Here is a 21,957-nt window from a genome sequence, read left to right as displayed (position 1 = left end):
CATTTACCTCCAGGTTTCTCACAACCTGAGGGAAGTGCACAAACCACTCTCAGACAGCCATCAGTTTATCTCCATAACGTTTTCTGTTTCATGCTGTTCCTAGTGGTTAACTGTAGGTGAACCCCCAAGCAGCTCCCCAAAACCTCTTAAGTCTGAAATGCTGCTCCAAATCACAGCATCTCCAGAATGCTCCACTCCATCTCCAAACATGCAGCAGCCCAGAGTGCAATAACCTTAGCAATTTAGCAGCAAAGGGAGAAGCTGAAATTAAGCAGAAGGCAGCAAGTCCAGCCCTGAGCAGCCACAGGTTGGAGTCAGGACCGTTCAATTAGAAGCTGAGCTGCAACACCCTGCCCACAAGCAGGACAGACTGACAGCTTCCCAAGCAATGGGAAGCACCAAGGGCCAACGTTCCCAAGTTTGGCAGTGGCTTTCCATCAGGTTGCTGGCTGAACTCCACTGAGAGGATAAAAACAAACAAAAAAAGGAGAGTTGCAGGAGGATGCTATCATCCTTTCCAGCAAGCTGTCAGACTGCTGTTCCACTAAATGAACGGTTGGGAAGCTTGCAGACAATTGGACATTATGATTCTTCGAACAACTCAAAATAAATGCATGTTCTCGAGGAGGTTTGCTTCCCCTGTTTGGTAATTTTCAGTAGCTCTCTTTGTATCCTGTATAATAGCAGCATGCCAAGAGCATAAAGGCTTTCATTTGTGTTAACTGCAGCAGCAATAGCTCTTGCTAAAACTCCAGCCACATCTCCCACCCTCACATGTTTTTGAAACACTGTGATGTAGCACAGCCTCCCTCCCCTTCCCACCAGGATAGGAAATGCTCAACTTCAATTATTTAGTTGATATTTCAATTCAACATAGTTTTTCAATTATGAAAGCTTCAGTTAGTAAGCAAAATAATTCAATAACACTTCAAAAAGGAGCTATCTAGGATAGAGCTAAAGGAGAAACAAATGCAGCTCACTGTGCCAAGATGACAACAGCAGGTGACCGCAGTAAAACCCAGCAAGGAGCCCAAGAGCACGTCACTCACAAGCTCACTCCAGCAAAGCCTTACCATATCATCATGCATTAGCTTTGAAAATGACTGAAAACACAAACCTGATGCAAGGAGCACAAGAGCTGTGCTGCAAGCGCCAGCCTCTTCTCCTACTAGAAGAAATGGAGATTCAGGTCACCTCCTCCTGAAGTTGTGTGATAGTTCTGTGGGGGGCATCCAGGATTTCAGAACAAGCACCAAAACAAAGGCTGGAATTCCTAAACGAATGAGCAGAGCACCTGCACTGCGCCCTGAAGAACCACTGGGACTAAATCACTCTCATTTCCAGCAGAAGCATCTCTTAACTAACTCAGCTGACACCTGCAGGGATGGGGCAGCGTAGCCCTGGGCAGCACTGCCAGGGCCTCACCACCCTCTTAGTGAAGGACTTCTTCCTTACACCTAATTTAAGCACACCCTTTTTAATATCAAGCCATCACCTCTTGTCCTACCTTTATCACCCATAGAACACTGGGACATTCTCTTCATCCACCAAAGAAAGCGAGGCAGGATTTAGTTTCCCATGCAGCTGGATCTGCCTCTTGCTGGGTTGATCACAGGTACGTACAAAGTCCAGCTGACAACTATAATTCATAGCAGGATCAGCACAGCAGCAGATCGACCAGACTCAGCCCACACAGTGCTGATTGCCCAAGTGATGTTAATCTTCATTAGATAACTTGATTCCCCTCCCCCAACCTTAAAACAGCACATTTACAAAAGCATTAACAACCACAGAAAGGGCCTCACAGTGTAGCACAAAAAATAAGGATCCATCCTTGCTCAAATGAAACAGCAAAGCTCGCAGGGTTCTTAGTGTGTAAATGGAAACCATGCTGACATACAATTGTTCCACCCCCATGTTCGCCTTCACACATTTCTTACAGGTCAATTTTAAAGAATTAAGTCTTGTTCAGCTAAACATCTGGTGGCTGTTGCTACAGGAAACAGACTATCTGCAACACTTGAGCAAAAATAATGAGTTACGTAAAACCCAGACTGCACAAGCAAAAGCAAGTATTTTGCCAGCTTATGAATTTCAAATGTTACACAAAACAGTGCTTAATTTTTGGGTTAGAATACAATGAAGTTAGCCGGCATGCATTACAGCATAAAAATTCAAAAGCAACAAACACTGAAGTTTTTACTAAGTTGATGGAAATACAATCGTGCTGTAATTAACCTTCTAGTTAGCAGCTGTCCCAAAGATGTTCTATAAACAGCTCTGCTAGGAACAGGTGAACTGTGGTTCAGGAGAGGACCAGTTCAGCTCCAGGCATTTCAAGACTCAGATTATGTCTGATTAAGTCTCTGATCACCTCAGTAGGTCCCAGAAGAGTTTAAAAAAAAAAAAAAAAGATAGTTTTGGTCATTAAAAATTTAAGATAGGCTGCCTCCATACGTAGCAGAATACTTTACCTGTACCACGCCAAGCATCTTTTTGGTCACTGTTTCTTTTTCCTCCCGGTTTATCAGATCCTGTACCCAGCACCCAACAGATCAACTGCACACTGCTCAACTGCTGGCTCACAGCTGAGAAGGAACCATAATAGCAGCACTATTCGAGTGCCCAAGACCAACCTGAAGCCTTCTACAATTCCAGATCTTTGGTACGGACCTCACAGATCACAAAGTCCCACAACAGGAGATGCAGCATTCCTGAGAACATCTCGAGCAGCGTAACTCTAATATACTGGAATTGCACTTCACACAATGTACCTTTCTACAAATAGATACTGCTGTTCTTTGAGGAAAGTTGCAGCACTTAAATAATCCAGAAGCTTGATGGATGACTAATACAACTAGAAAGCTTCTTGTACAGAAGGATATTTTAGCTACCACACATCATCAGGACCACTTCATGTGCAGCCACAGATCAGCAGAGGCACCCACAACACCCACAACTTTCACTGCCATCACCCAATCTTGACATCAAGGGTAAGATTTTGGATTCAGATGGATTTTTGCATGGAGATGTGTGCTCTGCAATCCACCTCAAATGCTCAGACAGCACAGCATGTCCAGCACTGCTCCATCACATACCAGCATGTGCTGGATCTACTGCTATGCAGAAAAGCACTCACTGAGTAGAGCAGAGATTAAACATTAACAACCCTTTAACCCAGGAACTTCACCATTAAATCAGCTTCTGCTGCTCTTATTCATCCATGCCGTCCAGGAAAGATGTGCTTCTGAAGTCAGACTTCCCCAGTGGGACATGGCAAGTTTGCTGAGCATAGTGAGGGAAAGCACAGCAGAATCAGCGGCTGCCCTCTTGTATGGACTTGTAAGCCTGTTTTCATAGCATAGATGAGCAAGCAGAAGAGGCTGGCACAGGTTTCACAGGAGCTGGGAATAAGACAGGATGCTTCGGGTTCTTAAAACAGAGATCTTACAGATGAAGACATAAGTGTGGTGCTGGCTTGCAGAGCACAGGGGAATGGAGTCGTGAAATGAGAAAATCAGAGCTGGTTTAAATGCTGAAGTACACAAAAAGATAAGACAGGATGAAGGAAATAATTGTAGGCAGCTTGGCAGTAAGATCGTGGCTGAGGCAAGCAGTACTTCTCAATGTCTTGGAATTGATAAGGCTTCAGTTGGAGATGGGGAGGTTGGAGCTTATGATCCCCGAGGTCCCTTCTAACCCAAGCCATGCTGTGATTCTATGGTAAGGAATTTCAGTAATGCAACATCAACAATTAAAAAAACATGCACTTGGATCACCTTAGCATTCCCACTGCCTAGCAGTCTGTGCTAGAAATCTACATGTTTGTGCCAGTGGTGCAACAGAAAGCAAGGAAAGGAGGAAAAAGTTAAGCACTGTGAGCTGGGCAGAAGCTACTCTCAAGTGGAAAAGCACACTATGATCCCAAACCCACGGAAACAGTTTCATCTGATAGAAACCTTCCAAGATCCCAGACTTCATATAGGCAGAGCAGAAGAAAAACAAGGCAGCGACTTGGCAGCAGCCTTCCACAACACCACATCAACAAAGCAGGCTGCTTCAGACTTCAGGGGCTTATCTTTAAGACAAAACAATACAAAAAAAGTGAAGCAGAGTTAGATGCCTACAGACTCTGTTGCATTCACATTATGATGTTAAAAGCATCAGCCTGAACTGCTCCAACTAAATACTTTTCACACTATTAACAGCATTCTTACTGCTGGCACAAAAAAAAATAAGAAATTACTTTCAAGGAGCAAAACTGCAAAATTACTGGACATACCATATCAAGCAAAATTGAAAACCAATTTCTCCTGCAGTCTGGAAGCTACCAAACTGCCATCCTTCCATTTGTCTCCTCCATTCTCTCACTGAAATTACCAAAAGTCAAAGGCTTATAAGGCTGCATACAAAATTTAAAATACCAATTACAATTTAGAGCATTTGTTTTCTGAAGTCATTCTGTCCAGAAGTAGAAACAGCACTCCAAAAGGATGAGACACAATTAAAACCCTAAAGAAGCAAATCTTGTACCACCCCTGTGGTACTCCTTACCAACACCCCCAGGAAACATGTGCCAAGCAGAGAGACCTGCACTGCTGTCTCCAAGTCATCGTCTTCATCCACCTAATGCACCTGCCTTTTTGTTTGGTTTATTTTCATCACTAATGCCTGGTTAATGAAATTGAGGCATCAGTCCATGCCAAAGCCAAACACACACCTTTGCTCTCCCTTCTCCCTTCAGGAGAGGAAAATCCACAACACCTTCAGTTTTGAGTTTTCTGCTTGTCCCAGAGGTGAGCACTAACGGAATAGGCAACCCAGTCCATACTGGAACAAATGCTCATTTACAGAGCACATCAGCCTGGTACCTCATTAACCAAAGTTAAAACACATTTTGAGAAGCTTCATCTCCTCACAAAAGCTCTGAGATTTGTCCTGCCCAGTTTCCTTGCTGAAGACACTCATACTTGGCAGGCAGCATGGCAATTACCCAGTTTTTCAGCTCGACACTCAAGCTTCTAAAAATGAAGCTAGGGAAAGTAGATCAGAGATGCAAGCTCACAGACACTTCAGGTAAAAAAAAAAAATGCTGGCAAAACTGAAAGAATATATTAAAACAGAAACAAGAATGGAACAACTTGCATTTGGTCTCCTGGCATCTCTCCATAGACTCACCAAATACTTTTTAGGAGCAAAGATAAGGATAGCACGTTAGCATGCCCCAGAACACAAAGCCCCATGGTACTCACCACACGTTTTGTGATTCACTTCTTGTGTTTGTTATCTGAAATCACAGGGTAGTGAGTGCTGGGGCATAGGAGCAGGACAGCAGCTAGCCAGTCATATCTGTAGTGAAACTGGAAGGCAAGAGAAAGTTGAGATGTAACACTAAAACTAAATGTAACAGCTAAAACTAGAACACCAACTTCCAAGCATACTGGCAGACAAAATTGAGCCAACATCACTTGTAGAAGAATTCTAGTATTTCCACTTACTCCACGTCTCAGCAAACAAATAGCTTTCTGTGCTATGTATGTATTTTAGCAACAGGGTTTTCTTCAACTACAGATGTTTTTTGTCTCTCTGGGAAACAGCATTTCCCCACCTTGGAAAACAGGTTCCCAAATCACAAGGCAGCACCCCTGGGATGCTGCGTGTCCTGCCACGCTCCAGGTGCTATGGTCAAAAGGAAGCACGTGGCTTTTTTTCTGTTTGTGCCTTTTTCCTCAAGCAACACCCTTCAGAGCACACAGCCTCTGTGACAGGGATGTGAAGGATGAACTAAAATGAAACTGTTTCACAGTATTTCTGGAAAGCTCTGCTCTAAATGAGCAGATACAGGCTGTTCTGTCCTGCACAAAGCAGAGGCATCTAGCTTCCTTAGCAGAAAAGGCATGGACTGTTCCCACAAAAGTCATTAAAAAAAATAATAACTTCTAGTTGTGAAAAAACTGACAGCCACGTACAAGAGGGGTTTCCAGATGTGCTGCTTTGCAATGGGCTGTGAGCAACCAGCTCCCAAATGCACAGAGGTGTGCAGTGCTTGCACTTCTAACTGTGTTTTCACAACTACTAAAGCAGGGGTAGAAGATTAAAGTCCATTCTGCCCTCTCCAACTGCTTGTTCTGTAACTACTGACCCCTCTATCCCAGCCACAGCAGCAGATGCCTATCACTTGCCCCAGCACATCAGCCAGGAAAGTATTTTTGCTGTCTCCAATGTGAAGAACAAATACACCAAAGCATCACTGAGCGTCCAAGAAGCGCTGCTTTGACTCGAGCACACAGGATTTCACTCTACCTCTGCCTGCGCACTTATAAATTTCTTGTCAGTCCAGCCCAAGTCATGCATACGTTCTTCCAGTGTCATTCCTCAATTCTATACAAGAAGCTATGAAGATTGCTCAATGGCACTGCACGAGACTTCAAAAGTCTCACAGCAGGCACCATTATTAATCCTCACCTACAATTACCTGTACCAATTGTGAATGAAGCCAGGCACCTGCTCTACAGCTTCAGCACTCAGCCACTCCGTTCTTCTAATATGAAAAGACATTGGGTAGAGTATGCCTCCTAATAGTATGCTTATTAGGAAGCACTTAAGGCAAACTTCAGTTCTACCCTGTGCTCAAGTTTAAAGTGTTTTGACCGGGTCAAACATTACAGCAAGGAAAAACTGGCCAAACTTGTCCCAACCCAAGCCCTACAAGAACTAGAAAATTGTCAAGTTCTCTGTGTGCAGCGAGAAAGGATTGCAGCTTCATTGGGTTACCTGGGCAAAGGGCAGGAGCATCCCATTCATGAGGCAGTCCCTGTATTTCAATACTGAGCACAAGGGGAAGCTTGCTCTTCTGTCACCTTGAACATGCTCTAGTTAAACTTCAGAGGAAGACAGGAATACACATACAAATTCCTATCAGGGATCCCTGACCAAAGACTGACTTGGCATCTTCACCTTAATACCAACTTTCATTAAGAATTGGCACCTCCCAACAAGGAAGCTGGATATTCCTAGAGTAAACAGATTTGTTTCACACTCTGCTAAGCTAGAGGTTAGCTATTCACGTTCTGCTGGAAGAACAACGTTGGCAAGAATGAAAGAGTCAAAGTGTAACACAAGAAAATCCCCGGTGTATCTCTGCAACTTCCTGCTGACAACGGCCAACCCCAAAAACCCATCCCCACCTGCAGGACATTTGCAACCAGACCTTTCAACCCTCAGCACAACAAACACCACTGCTCCCAGCCCCACGTAGCAGTGCCTCACCAGACACACTCAGCCTCACAAGAGCATTTCAAGCTCAAAAGGCAGAGCCCATTGGCCAACCTGGCAGCATGCTGATGATGCTGGGCTGCTCATCCAGAAACCCCATCTGGCAGCAAGATTGCTCCAGCAAAGCAGAGAGAAACTCAAAGTAAAGGGAGGACCCAACACATGATTCAGCATGTGGCAGATCTGGACTAAAAGGCAGGAACCATGTTTGGCATGGCATGAAATAGCCACCTCTTGCAGTTCAAATAGCAATGGTTACAAGTGAGAATATGCGGTCAACCCGGTTGGAGCACAAGTTTATTGTGGTAGCCATGTTCAGAAAGCCTCAAATTACGCAGAACACAGTGCAGCGCACCTCTTCTGCTACAGAAAGAAGGAATGAGGATGAAAGAGGCTGTCCTAAGCCACAAGACAGACCCCTTCCAGCTTTTGACAGGCAATTAAGCTTTTGTGTGTATAATTAGTACCTCCAGACACTTGGTGAGTTTCCTGTGACATCTCCTTGATGGCACTCACTGGGACTGGAGATGTGCATGCCGAACTCCAACCTTGGGTTTACAGGAGCACGCAGGAGGAACCAGCCCAATAGGATGCCCCAGTTCCTAATGTGCCACCCTCCTCAGGAATATCTCTATTTTAGGGTGCCAAAAATGAAAGGATGGGAAGCTTTCAGCCTTACAAGGTTCTTCCCCATTACTTTCCAAGAGAAGTGCAGCTGAGAAGCCAGCTTTCCTGTTTTAGGTTCCCAGGCAACATCCTCGAAGGTACCTCAATAATGGATATTTGTATCTTAACACACACAGCCAGATCCTCCTTTCCTCACTTGGTCTTGGGGACCTGCAGCAGTGGGAGTTGAGAGAGATGATTTCAAAAGCCTACCACTAGAAAATTCAGGGTACTCCACAGATGCTGCTCAGCTCCCAGAGGACACTGCTTCCATCACAGCATGAAAGTGACGTTACAAAACCCTTCCTTATGGGGCTCACAGGTGGTATGCATACAGTTTTGGGATCTCTGTACTTCACCTCATTATTATTTTATTGACAGTTAGCAGCACAAACCTCTGGATAATACTGGAGAAAAAAAAAAGAGCTTAAGGTCTGAGTTTAATGCACAGGAGCAATATTAATATTCCAACCTAATGGATGCTACCCCACTTTGAAGTCTTTGCACCAGACAGCACTGAAAGAGGGGTCAAAAAGTTCCCACTGGTATTAGATGATGGAACAAACCTTAAGAGCAAGAACAACATTCACATCAAACTTCAATGGTGAGAAATTGGACTGGTGGCACACAAAGCCATACTTGAAAAATCACCCATCAGACCTGGACCAATGCACATTTGGGTCGCCACATTTTCATCCAAAGTGCTCCACACCCACATGGAAAAATGAGGTCTCTGCAGAGCATTTCTGGTGTGCAGGGAAGTCTTTTCAGGAGACATCAACACAAGTGAGCAGCTTTCGCATAGAAACCTGCAACACTTCTATTCCAAGTCCAGCATGTCAGTGTTCACAAGTTTTGTCTAGAGAAAAGCTTACTTTCCCTCCTAGGAGGCAACACGTTTCAACCAACAGGTACACATAAGCAATCTTGAGGTACACACCATGCTCTGGTTGGATTTTTTGTTTATTTGTTTTTAAATCACCACTCAATACTTCATTCTCTCCCACCGCAGATCTTTAACCAAAGCTATTGAGACAATTAGAACAATGAAGACAAACTCTCTGAACACGAAGAGTTTCAAAACTCCAGGCTGGTCACGTTCCTAAGGACTCCACCTTCAGCAACCAGAGGAGAGCTAAGAGAAGCAGATGCCCAGGAAAGGAAAAGAAGAGGGAAAGCACATGTAGCTCCTTTGGTTTTTATTCCTGGGTCTTCCCAAGCCAGTGTGGACTTTTGGCCATTCAACAGCGCTCAGCACAGCCTTCTCATGGGCTTGCTCAGCCTCCCTGACCTTGCAGAAGCCTTTGGTAGCCTCAGCAGCCCTATTCTACCTCAACAGCTCTGCTCCTGATCCTGCCTGCAGTTAGTTCTAGCTGAAGCTCCCATCTCTACACAGGCAGCAGAGCTCCCTCCACCCACCTCCAGCCCTGAGCACCTCACTGACATGACCTGACCTAACCCAGCACTGCCCTTTAAGCTAAGTAAAGATAACCAGTTCTTGTCAGAAAGGAAATCAAAGGACTCAATTTGATTGCAGAGAACAAATAAGTAAGAGTCAAGGAACAAACATGCAGTGCTGTTTGCTAATTACCAGTAGATATTAAAGCCATGCCCAGTAGCTGTAACAGCAGAAAAGACCCAGACTATACATTGAGGCCATCTGCCCTTGAAACACAGAAAGCAGCTGTATCAGAAAGAAAAGCCTTACCTTGCCAGGTAATTTGCAAGTTTTTCACCAGGAATAAATACTTACAAGCAATACCTGGAGGAGAACTGGGCACACAGCTCAATGCCTTAATGACTGTGCTTACAGCAGAGCTCCTCTGCGCATTCAGTAATTTGCAAATTCCTCTCTGAATACACCCCAAAGCTGACATCTACATTTATTCTGCTCAACTGGAGAATAAAAACTCAGCTTTTATTCTGCGCTGTACTCGGGCAGCGCTCAGAACAGTATTTATCGTCTGACACCTATGTAAAAATAAGTAAAAAAAAAAACCACACTGCTGCTTGCAAAGCTTTGTAAATACCATTTAACATCTTTCAATTCCCTTAACACACGAGTAGCCCACACACTGCAAATGTGGCAGAGTACAGCAAGTGGGTCTCCAATGCAGCCTTCCCTTTACAAAAGCAGAAGAGCAACCAGAACTTTGTGCTCTACACAGAGCCTGCAGAAAGCTAAGCCTGCCCACACTCCTACCAGCCTGTGCAAAAGGAAACCAATGTTTAGCTAGCAGCAAAGCGCTGAAGGCTCCAAAACCAACACCAACAGTCTTTGCAGTGAAAGGGAACATAACGATGCCTTGAATGAGACAAGACCCAAAAAGCTAAAGAAAACATGTGGACACGTTCAGATAGTCCTACTCAAGGCACACAAATATAACAAAATAAAATTCTTCAAACCCTGAATCATTCAGAACAGTCCTGCTCCTCCTAAGTTTCATTAGGCAAGGTTTTCACTGCCCATGTCCATGGGGTGTTCCCAAAAGTAGCCAGGCTGCATGTTTTCAGTGGCAATGAATCACCTGGGGCTTCAGTGACACGTCAGCCCAAGTGGACAACGACATTACAGCCTCACTGAGGATGCTCAGACATAATTGTGTTTTATCCTTTGCAAAACTTAACCTGCTCAATATAGCCTCCAAAGCTGGAAGATCAAAGTGGGAAAACAAGTCAGCAATAGCTGACTTCTCACTTTCAGAGCATTTAGCCTTTTCCCCCACACAGCTGCAGACACCATGCAAGCAACAGAAGTCTGGAAGACACTGCATGGCTCAGGGAGAAACAGGCACACATCCTAATGCAAAACATCTGCTTTTTAGCTGGTGCAGAGGCTGCTACGGACACAACTAGCTTGACAGCCCTGTTCTGATAACAGAAATACTAGAGCAGCAGGTGAGAAGGTAGAACAGGGCCACCCTCATTGTATGTAAGGATGCAAAACAAGCACAACGCCTCCTGCTTTGCTTTCCCTGAGTTAGGAATGGAGCTCCCCAGTGCAACCATGCTAACTACTGTTCTGGTGCAATGCAAGTTTAGTGAGAAGGGCTGGAACACAGCACACATCTTGATTAAACAAACTATATCAATGTTGGGTTATATTCGTGAGTGGGATTTTAAACTTGAGATATCAAATCAGGCACTCAGGAACACTGCAGTGATAGTCTCAGATGCCTCTACTCACCCATACTCCTGTGAAACCACCCAGTACCTAGATCACATTCTATACTGCACCATCATCACCAGGCACTCTGCTCAGCTTTTGGACTTCTTCTCTAAAGGGTCCCCTTATGGCTTACACAGCTGAGACTTAAAGAGTTGACAGGCATTTGTACAAGGAACATTTCCACTCCTAGTCTCTTCTGGAAGAAGCAAGTCCCTCTGAAGCCTGAAAGAAGTTACCCCAAAAGGGATGTGAAGCTCACTTAAAAAAATAAATTATAAATATCCATCTCATTCAAGGACTTTCCTTGCAAGATGCCTTTAACAGGCATCTAACAAAGAGTTTCTTTAGTTCATACATTCTGTAAAAGAAATGTTACCACCCTTCAGAGAACGTACTGCTGTGATGACTTGCTCAGCAGTCTCACACTTGATACAATAGCTCACTGAGTCCTTAATACTCCAGACGTTCATCAGCATAGCAATGCCTTGAGCCTGAGCAACAGTCAGTAACCCACACACAGCTATTTGGGGTCTGCTCTGCCTACTTGACAGGTCCAGGCTGTGAACTCTGCAGAGCAGAAAGCCTGTCACACACATCTGATGCAGATGGCCCTCTGCAGAGGAGTGATGCTTTCTAGGAGAAGCCTCCATCCATCAGCATTTTAGCTGCTCCTCAACAGCTCCCTTTCAGCAGACGTTAGGTGCTCTGCAGCTTCTCTTTATCCCTCCTAGTTCTCTTCCTCCATGTGTCACAACCTTCTAGAAGATGCTAATAAGCTGTTTAACAGTAACTAACCAGAAAGGTTTTATTATTAACATACACACACACACTCATTAAACCCAGTTATCTCCTGCAGTAGTCGTGGTAGTTGAAAGAAAATTGCCTGAGAAAGTTAAGAGTCCAGGAAAATCAATACATATGCACTCTAGAAGCTGGGAGATGCTTGCAGACTGAACTTGCAAAAGGATGAAACGAGATCTTCCAAGAAAACGATGAGTATTGGGTTGTCCATGAAACGCAGTAATTGCAAGCAGGAACTCCTGCTGGTTTGTTTCCCTTATCAGCCTCATTTGTGAGAAAGTCTACCTCGTTATAGCAACAGGAGAAAGCCACCTTGGCAATACCTGGAGAGCTTAGTGCCGGGTCAGAAGCAGAGCAACTCACAAACAGGTTTGACAGGCGGCAGGAGCAGCGCACAGAGAGGCAGGACACAGACATCCCCTTCTGGGCAGGGCACTTCCAACCACAGCCTTCCAAGCGTTTAGTGCTTCACTGTGGGATATCACTTCTGAGAAAGGATCAAGCTCCTAGCTTTTGTGTTTAGGTGCAAAGCTTCATCAACAGCTGCTCACGTGCTAAAAAGCCCTCTTCATGTTTTCACAGGGAAATGCATGGCTTGATAGACCAATTTCTGATTAAATCAGATTAAGATTTTTAGCAGGCATGGTTCAGCAAGCTAATAACCTACAAAAGCAATCTTCAATTTGTCAGCCATGCCATAAACACACGCAAAACCAGCACTGCTGATGCTCTGCTGGCTGGACCTCGTGTAATTAGTATGACAGAGCAGGACATTAATAGGTGCACACCTTACTCGTTATTGTGACGGCCCAACTCTGGGCTATCAGCAGATCAGCACCTGCAGAGAACTGCTGCTCACCATCCCACACAAGGAGAGCTGAAGGGAAGCATTATGATCACCTCCTCCCACTTTCTACATATAAAGGGGGAATCCAAGCAATTTTCCCCTTTAAAGTGGCTGAACTTCATGTTCAATTACCTTATTTGTCCCCTATTTTTTTTTTTTTTTTCTATTATTTGTTTTAATTTGCCTGGTTTCAGTTTCTACCCACCCCAACTTGAAATGCCTTTACACATTAACCACAGAATGTTGTGTGACAAATCTGACTGCACGTGGCGCAGCAGAGCTGGAGGTATGTGCAGCATGCTGAGCCCTCCCCTCCAGGTATCCACAAACCAAGCAGCCCCAGCTCTATTTAAGAAATCCCATCTTCTCAGTATTTCCAAAAGAAGGGGCTCGTGAAGACGGAATACATGAATACCCACATCACGAAATCCTCTGCTGGTATCTTGCCACCATTCATAACAATTCCAGATGCCATAGGAACAGTTCCAGCATCTGGAACCACTGGATTAAGGATGTTAGCACAGACACGCCTGCCACATCCTAAGAGCATTTGTTACGCAGACCTGCTGACCACAGCTTTCTCTAATCGCTTACTGAAACTCACTCAGCATTACTCAATGACTATAGTACTTCATCAGATTGATGCTTCAGCCCCCAAAGAATTCAAACAATCACGTGTGTTACCTGTAGCAAGCAATAGACCACCAGCAATGACCAAGATATCAGGAATCAATTCTGCAGATCAATTCTGCAACCCAACCAGCAAGCCATGCTCATGCCATACAATAAGGGGTTGTCCACTCATCTGCAAAGAGTTTACTCCACAAGCTAAAAAGCCACCCCATTCACTGCACTCTAAACACAAGGAAGCACAGCAGACACCCAAAAGTCCTGTTCTACTTCCCAGCTTTTCCCATTCAGCTGCCAGCACACTGCCAGCTGCAGGAAAGTTTGGCATTTCTGGCAGATGGCAGACAAACTCTAACAGCTTGATTACACATTAAAGGCGTAAGTAATAGGCTCTAGGATCCAATAAAGGTTCCTCATTACACACACAGGATGAATTGTGTCAATTGTGTCTTTAATTAGACACAAAAAGCAAGTGACCATGTAGGATAAGGCAAACAACGCACAGAGCTGGACAGCTCTGGCACGTGTTTTGTTGCATGGATTTACCTCCTTGTGCACCCTGGTAGCTTCTGTACAAGGCAGAGTTCTTCTCCAGCTTCTAGGAGATGAATTTAACCTCCCCTTGAAGAGGGCTATTGCCATTCACACGCTTAAGAAATTACACCTGCATGAAGAAGCTTTGCTTCAGCTTCCACTTTCAACCCACAGCCTTCGGCACAGCAGCCACCGAGCCGCGCTCACCACCAAGCAATGCCCGCTACGTACCAGGTGAGTTCCTGCTGAAGGCCCAGCGCCAAGCATCGCTGCATGCCAGCAGATCACTGGTAGGCCTGCTGAGCTGCGGCCAGGCCGGGAATAACTGCCAGCACAGCACTGAAAGCGTCAGCCGATTATCCAACACAGAAAGCCTTTCAGCGTCACTGATCCCCCAAAGCTCTGCCCATCCCAGAAATGCAGCCTTTACATTCTGATTTAGATATCTAGAGATGAGCAGCAGAAGCCCTTGTAACACAAGGTCATACCTAGCTTGCTGGAAGACTAAATTTAGCCCTCTGTGCCTCAGGCGATTCTATTACCTACAGAAAGAAAGGACAGTGTTGTTGAGCATTGGTCCACGGGTAAATCCCTTGGAAGAGTTGACTCCATTTAATTGCAAATGATCTCAAAGCTATTAGCAGGGTACCCCAACTCCATTCATCAGATGAGGGACAGTTAAATACTACACAAAATCAGCACCGGGGCACTGCCGCTCTGTTTAAGGTAGGTTTGCTCAAGTGGTGTAAACTATTACTACATTCAGTTTTAGACTGTAAGACAGGAGATCAAGAAGGTTTAACAGATGGGGTTTTAGCACAAATGTATTCCAGAACACCTCCTTAGCAAGCATATTTCCTACTCTAACGCTACAACTACAACACAGGAAAAGCTGATCTGCCAGAACACAAGGATTACTCAAACTTTTGTCAGTGTTACCAGAGACTGACTGAACAGTTTGCAAAGACAGGCTCTAGTCTACCCTAAGGTGTCATAGAGAACAGCTTTGTGACAGTTACCAATTTTCAAAGCCAAAAAGATGGGGATGACTCAGTTTCTCCAGCACCAGGTCTTGGGGCACTCAGCTGAGGTTTGAAGTCCAGGATTGCTACAAGCATTCAAGAGAATCTGTGTGTGAAAAAGAGAATTTGGTTTGAAGATAGCACTGGGGAACATCTACACTACCTGTGTCAGCTCTGCCAGCTTTACACACCTTGCAGGACATCCAGGTAGGTTCTATGTTTTGGAGCATTAGCTCAATGGCACTTAACAACAAAAGCAGGATGACTGAGATCACATCAAAATGAGCGCAGGGCTTCTTGCAGTAGATGCAGAGGACCCACGGTCCAACTACACACCTACAAGTCATCCTCAATCCCCCTGAGGCTCTGAGAGCAGCTGGCAGCACAGGGGGCTGCCCAAGCACCCAGCCCTCTTCCCAGCACTGCTCCTCACACCTGAGCCAGTCCCTGCAGCATCCTGGCCAGCAGGGATCCCCACAACCAGCCCTAGCTCACACTGTTCCCTTCCTGTCAAAGCCCTGTATCTGCACAGACCAGAAGGAACAGAACAAGTGCTTCCAGAACAACACGCCCCAAGTCATAGATCTTGACGACTGAAAGCACTCTGGTACATGTAGTAACTGCTAGCATTGAGAAATGATTAAGAAAAACAACCAGAGCACCAGGGCTATATCCAGTAAGTCTAGACAAAGGACTGCATATTGGTTTGAAGCCTAAAACCAGTTTTGGATCACAACCACTGAATAATATAAATCTCAGCACAGATACTCTTGCTGCAGCAGCAGAACACAGCCTAACTATGATTTACCATCACTAGTGTTGCATCTATCATGAGTAAAACTGAAACCTTAGTGCCGCCAACACTGCACACAGCTTTTTCAGAATTAGAAACCTGTCAAAACCTTTCCAAACAGAGGATGGCTGGAAAGCAGTATCAGATGCCTGAGTGGCTGCAGGCCTGATCTCAGCTGCAGGATGACCACCTGGGGAAGCCAAGGACCTCAAAACCATCCAACCTGCTGCTGATGCCCTGCCAGCAACTACACCAGCCAAGGTAATCCAAAATGAGACTGCAAACAGGCAGCAAGCCCTTGGCGTGGTGAAGAACCTGGTGGAAGCACACAGAGCATTTTGGAAGGCACTTCGAAAGCATCCAGACTGCTTAGGGCAAGAGCTGCCACAACCCCTCCCCCCTGACGCACACAGGCATGGTGTTACCTGCAGCTTCAGCTCTGCCAACAGCACTCTGCTGAAAAGCAGCAGCAAGAACAAGCCTCCATCAGCATCCCGAAGGTGAGACCTTTGAAGTCTAACAGCCTTGAAAAGAGACAGCTACAAAGCATGCGGTCTCTGCCTCATTAAAATAAGATGTTACAGGTTAATAAGTTTTCATTTGTTCACTCAAGCTTGCTCTTTCAAGATCTAGGAAATAAAACAAAGCTGTAGGAGCTAGCCTAGTGCATCACAAGGACAGCTAGAAGGTACCTGAGGACAGCCAGAGTTGTTCCACCAGGGCTGCTGCAGCACTTGGGATGAAGCACCTGGAAATGTTCACGAGCACAGTTGTTTCAGTTTATTTGCCAGAACTGTCTCTTGCAGTGGAACAACTTCATAAACCATATTGGACAGGATTTCCTCTCATTTGTTGTTTTTCACTGACCTAAATAAGCAGAAGTCAAGCCTATACAAGGAATTTTGACTCACAAGGAACCAAACTTGAAGACCCAGCAAGCCTGAGACCCCATGATTGCTACAGTCTAGAAACTCACCCAAAAAAACCTGTCACAGAAAAACAACTCAATTCGTAACCCCCTTCTTGCCATGAGCAAGACTAAACAGATGCAAACAGATTTCCCTTATTCCCCCCTTCCTGCAGAATGTTCTCTACTAACATGAAAGAAAAAAAAAAAGACTGGATATGAATCAACCCTCTGATTTATACTCAGAAATGAATGTGCAGCAGCTAGCAAACGAGCAGAGCTCAAGTTGTTATTTCTGCAAACAAGATGTTACCCTAATTACAGGTGTAACAAAGATTAGTGCTTAAGTGGAAACTCGCACAATTTTCAGTCTCATAAGCTGGGAAGATTTACTGCTACCTAAGATGATTTAAAATATGAACTGAGCTACACAGCAAGTTGCTAAGATGGAGGCTATTATGTTTTGTAAAATGAATAGCTTGAAGAAGCATGCTTCAGGCTGGTTGGCTTCACAGAACTCAAAAGCAGGTTTCTCGTGCCACTTCCTTAGCCTAGCTGTGGCACTACAAATTACAATTCCTTGTGAAATGGGGTGGGGGATGGAAGGGGTACTCTGCAGAAAAGTGCTATTCCAGAGTTTTCTTAGCACTATTGCAAGCCTCAAACTCATCAAGCTTTATCAATATACATTAAAAGCCATATATGGGACAGCAACTACTCGAGATAGTTAACAAGCTGTGGGCTCCTCTCTAACATAGCACGTGCTACATGGCCAGCTCACCATGAGAGAGGACAGAAACGTGACAGCCTCAGAGAAAGGACAGCGGGTTCAGGACTGCAAAGAAAAGTTCGTTTCTTTCTAAACAGCTGCAGTTTTCCCAGTCTAAAGGAATGTCATAACATAATCATAAGAGGAAAAAAAAGAGCAGCAGGATAGCAGAAGCAGACAGAAAACAGTTTCTGTATCTCACAACGGAATATCTCCAATTCCCACATTAGGAATGAGACCATTTAGTTGTCTTCACAAAGCACAAACTGTCAGACTAATCTTCTGGGTAGGATGGCTGTCAGTTCCTCAGGCTATTAAGTTATTATCCAGAAGAGATTTGCTCACAGACAAGCAAACCAAAACAGAAGACTCAGACAGGTAAGAGACACCTATCCATTTGGGAAAGTGAGCTGCTCTAAATAGGCTTTAAAGGAATAACATAGGAAATGCCAAGAGAAAATGGAGATGACCTCACACTGATCTGTGCTTCCGTGCCAGTTGTGCCAACTGCTTTATTTGCATGAGTGGTCTGGTTTTCTGAACCAGAAATTTAAGAGACATCTAGCAAAGACTTAGAATACCTCCACCATCTTTAAAAGACAGGGATTTAATGTGGAACATAATGATTAAGGAAGCACAAGTCTAAGATTTTTACCTTTCCATAGCCTATCCTACAACCTGTGCTTTCTGCACCTCAAAGCCCTCAGTCTTCCCAGCCCTCTGCAGCTCAAGCTGCCTGCTGCCATCACTTTTTCACAGCCATCAACCTCTCCCAACTCCAGAGGCTGTCTGCTCAGCCATCCCCTCCTTCTGCAAGGACACGATCCTAAATAACACTGGGAAGGAGCTGCTGGCTGTGGTCTATGCGAGTGCTGCTGACAGACGAGGAAGGGAAGTTTCTGGGGGCTGAGAATGAGAAGCTGATGACCAACAACGCCATGACAGCATTTCAAAGAACTGCTCCCACACTTGGGCTCCGACTCATTAGGAACTGAGGTTTCTGAACAACTGGAAGCCTGTACAAGAATGAGGGGTCTGATTCGATCAAAACAGCAGTCGGAACGGGCATTTGGAATAGAGATTAAAGACTCCTCTGACATTTCAGCATGAGAGCAGAGAGAGGAACATGTGTCCCAGGATCATGTGGTTTTTGGGGGAAGAAAAGCTGATTCATAAAAATCTCATCTTACACGGAGGGCAAGGGGTAGCAATATGGAAATCAAAGCTAGAAAGATGAAAGTTAGTACAAGTGGAATAGGATGGAAAGCCAAAACTGAGGCGTGTGTGTGTTCCTACATCAACACTGGAAATCAAGATGATTGAGAAACTCTTTAAATGCCTGTTTTCTAAGCGATGATGCAGGCGTAGCACACACATTCAAACCACAGGGAAGGGCAGAGGGGTCAACAGGACACTTGATGTTCAAGTACTGAACCTCTGAAAGATCCAAGCTTAATGTGTCATGAAGAAGGGAATTAGAATTCCAAGCTCAAACCAGAACAGCATGGCCTCAGCCACGCCAGCAGCTGACCTGTGCTCGATAGGGGGTTGGACAAGCAGGAAGCATGGAATTAAACTGAGCCTCCACACAAACTACTGAGTGTTGTGTCAACATGCAACGCCAGGACCAGTTCTTAAACATCATAAAGCAACTCCTCCCCAGCAGCACACAGGAAGAGTGGCAGTGCATCATTTTATCTCCAACAGCAAGAAGCTGAGTACGAGCCACCACGATGAGATCTAACCATGCTGTAGGATAGGAGAATCCAAGTCACCATATCATGCCAGAGCAGGATGGGGACGTTCTCTGCGTAGCTTCTTGCTCAAAGCTGTGCTGGGTACCTGAAAGGTGCTTGCAGCAGTTTTTAATGAACATGAGTCCTAAGAACAGATTAAGTGAATACTGGGCTAATTCTATTTTTTAAAATGAAGTCAAGTCTCAGAAGTAGTTGGAGGTTGGTTTTATTTAATTTTATCTTTTTGAAGGAGAGGGCAGCTGATACACTTCACTGAAAACAAAAAAACAGCAAGTATACTACATAACAAGATCCTTCACCAAAAGTCTGCAGGGAAGAAAGCTGTCACAAGATAAAAGGAAAAATTCTTCACACACTTAAGTAACCAGTTAAAAAAATACATGTAAGAACCAGGGAAGAGCAGCATCACCAGTCATCTTTGTAGCAGAGAGACCCACCGTTGCTTTCTGCTCTGCTCCGCTCTATCGAACTGTGCAAAGAAGGCAATACTGAGATGACAACATTTGCCACTCTGAATAATTTAGCATTATCAGTAAATAAGGCCAGTGACTCTAAGGAATTGCAGCAAAACCTCAAGACACAAGTAGGTGATACAATCAAAGCACAGCACATCAGAAATGATGAACTCCAAAGAAAAACACCAGAAAGAGCTCAAGCCAGCGCCCAGGAACAGGACTTCAGCAGCGTATTCCCACAGAAAGGAGTTTCCTAAAATTATCAATATCATGGAAAAAGTGAAAAAGCAATTTATTCCAGATCTACTCCTTGCTATTTTTTTTTTTCTTCTTCTTTTGACATCCCTGTTGTTTTCTGTCCCTTCCTTGTATGTGGGCTACAAAAGAAGTAGTCTCCAGGCTTAGTGCCCTCTGAGCACCACAATGATTCAAGTGAGTGGGCAGATCCCTGGAAGGGCACTAGATTTAACTGTTATTACACCCAGCTCAGGAAGGTCACAAAACGTTGGAATGAGAAAAGCAGAGCAATATTTCCTCAAAACTGCCACATCTGTGTGCTCCTATCCCAGGCACCTGTTGCTGCTTATCAGTAAGCAGAATTCTGGGCCAAATGGATCACCTGAAGGCTCTTTACATGGCATTATATAGGAGTTCACATGCAACCTGAAAACACACGGCAGCTGGTTGCTTCCAAAGAAGTGGCAATTTAAGAGACATCCACCAAAAAAAAGGGGCAATGAGTTTAAGACAGCTACAGGTTATGCTGCCCTCAGCTTCACCCAGCTAATAGCTCCCCTTGTAGTGCTTTCTCTGAACACGTTATCTGGATCAGCCTTACCAGAACATTTTCCAGCAGCAACTTCAGTTTGAAAAGTTGAATTGGTGGCAGCACAGAGAATTGGAACAGCACAGAAACTCCCACGGAAGAGAAATACAGATGGGATGGAGCAAGGCAAGGCCACACACTTCATGCTTCGCAAAAAGCTGTCTGAAGAACTGGAAGGTCTTTAGTGCAATGGAACAAGAGATTGGATATTAGTTTTCTGCTGCGACCTGCAAGCCACCACCCTGACAGAGTGGTGAAAGACAACGGCACAAAGGAACTCTGTGACACCATGCGGCATCCCCAGGAGACATGCTTGGGTCAGTCACGTTCAGGGGTTAGTTTAAGCAAACATGTGCATGGCAGAGATGGGCAGATAACCTGGAAAACAGCAACTGTGGGGCTTGGGAAGAAGCAGCCAAGAGCAAAGCACACTCTGAAAGCACCAGAGAAGAGAAGAGGTGGTGCTGGTACAAAAACAGATGGGTACGTGCTGGCTGCAAGTAAGGTTGTGGTAAGAACCTGAAGTAAGTTCTCAGCCATCAGTCTAACAGTAGCTTTCCACACAGAGCAGCACAGCAAGCCACCCCAAACAGTCTAAAGCAGCATGGATTTCAGGCAAGCAGCTGGAAATACACTTCTAGGGATTCCTATTGAGCTTCTGCAAGCCTTCGCAACCCAGCAGCTCCTCCCAAAAAAAAGAGCAACAGGAAAAGGCACTAAAGGATGCTTCAATGAGTCCAGAAAACGGAATTTCATGGCAGACAGCACTGGAAGAAACATTTGTATCTAAACAGAGAATAGCTACTTATGCAAGGCACAAGTGGAAGGCAGTGATTTTATCGAGCTGATAGTTTAGTATTTCACTGGAGTCAGCAGGATTTTTGCCAAAAGCTTTCTATATCACCCATACCAGGGTACCACTACACTGCTAGCAGCAACTTCACCAAGAACAGACATTCCTGGCTACTTCTCACCAGCCAAGCTTTCTAAGCACACTTTGTTTTTATGAGCTTTGTTAAGACAGAACAACCTTTTCTAAGCATGACACCTTCTGCCAATAGGCTGCACCTTTCCTGGGGTCACCCTTCCTGCACAACACTGCTTGACAACACTTACAATTAGTAGCATTTCTGGAGGACCCCCAGCTGTTTGCATGCAGGGCACCACAGCAAACCCATCCACAACACCCAGACCTTCAGAACATCGGTGTTCTGCTTCCAGAAGAGCCTCGTTGCCAAAAGACCGCATCCAGCAAGGAACCCTCTGCACGAAGGCGATCTCTCCTTGCTCACCACTCAAAGCAGCTCTTTGTATTTTCGGAATGTTTCTGTGGGAAAGTGCTGCTAACATTTGATAAGAGCTTCTACACGGGAACAAAGCTCCCTCTTCTCCGCTCACCCACCAGCCTCGGCAGGCAGCTGGAGGTACCGACGGGGGATTACAATAAAAAAAGCAACTTCGGCCGCTCCAGAGATGGGAGATTGATGCAAATCGAAGGCAGCAGCT

At 45.0% G+C, this 21,957-nt stretch overlaps 1 protein-coding gene across 8 annotated transcripts in view; it reads right to left on the bottom strand.

Annotated features, from left to right (window-relative positions):
* The window catches only part of CSNK1G1 (casein kinase 1 gamma 1), an 87,960-nt gene that overhangs the window by 63,173 nt on the left and 2,830 nt on the right, over positions 1-21,957 (bottom strand). For 7 of the 8 annotated variants that reach the window (XM_031616188.2, XM_031616190.2, XM_031616192.2 and 4 more), the window contains one exon: positions 5,253-5,360. The exons of the other annotated variant lie outside the window; for it this stretch is intronic. The gene's annotated coding sequence lies outside the window, so the exon portion shown is untranslated. The remainder of the gene's footprint in view (positions 1-5,252; positions 5,361-21,957) is intronic. 8 annotated transcript variants of the gene reach the window in all.

This window comes from Phasianus colchicus, chromosome 12 (assembly GCF_987193195.1).
Source record: "Phasianus colchicus chromosome 12, bPhaCol1.hap1.1, whole genome shotgun sequence".
Lineage (NCBI taxonomy): Eukaryota > Metazoa > Chordata > Aves > Galliformes > Phasianidae > Phasianus > Phasianus colchicus.
This window is presented reverse-complemented; position numbering and strand designations above follow the sequence as displayed.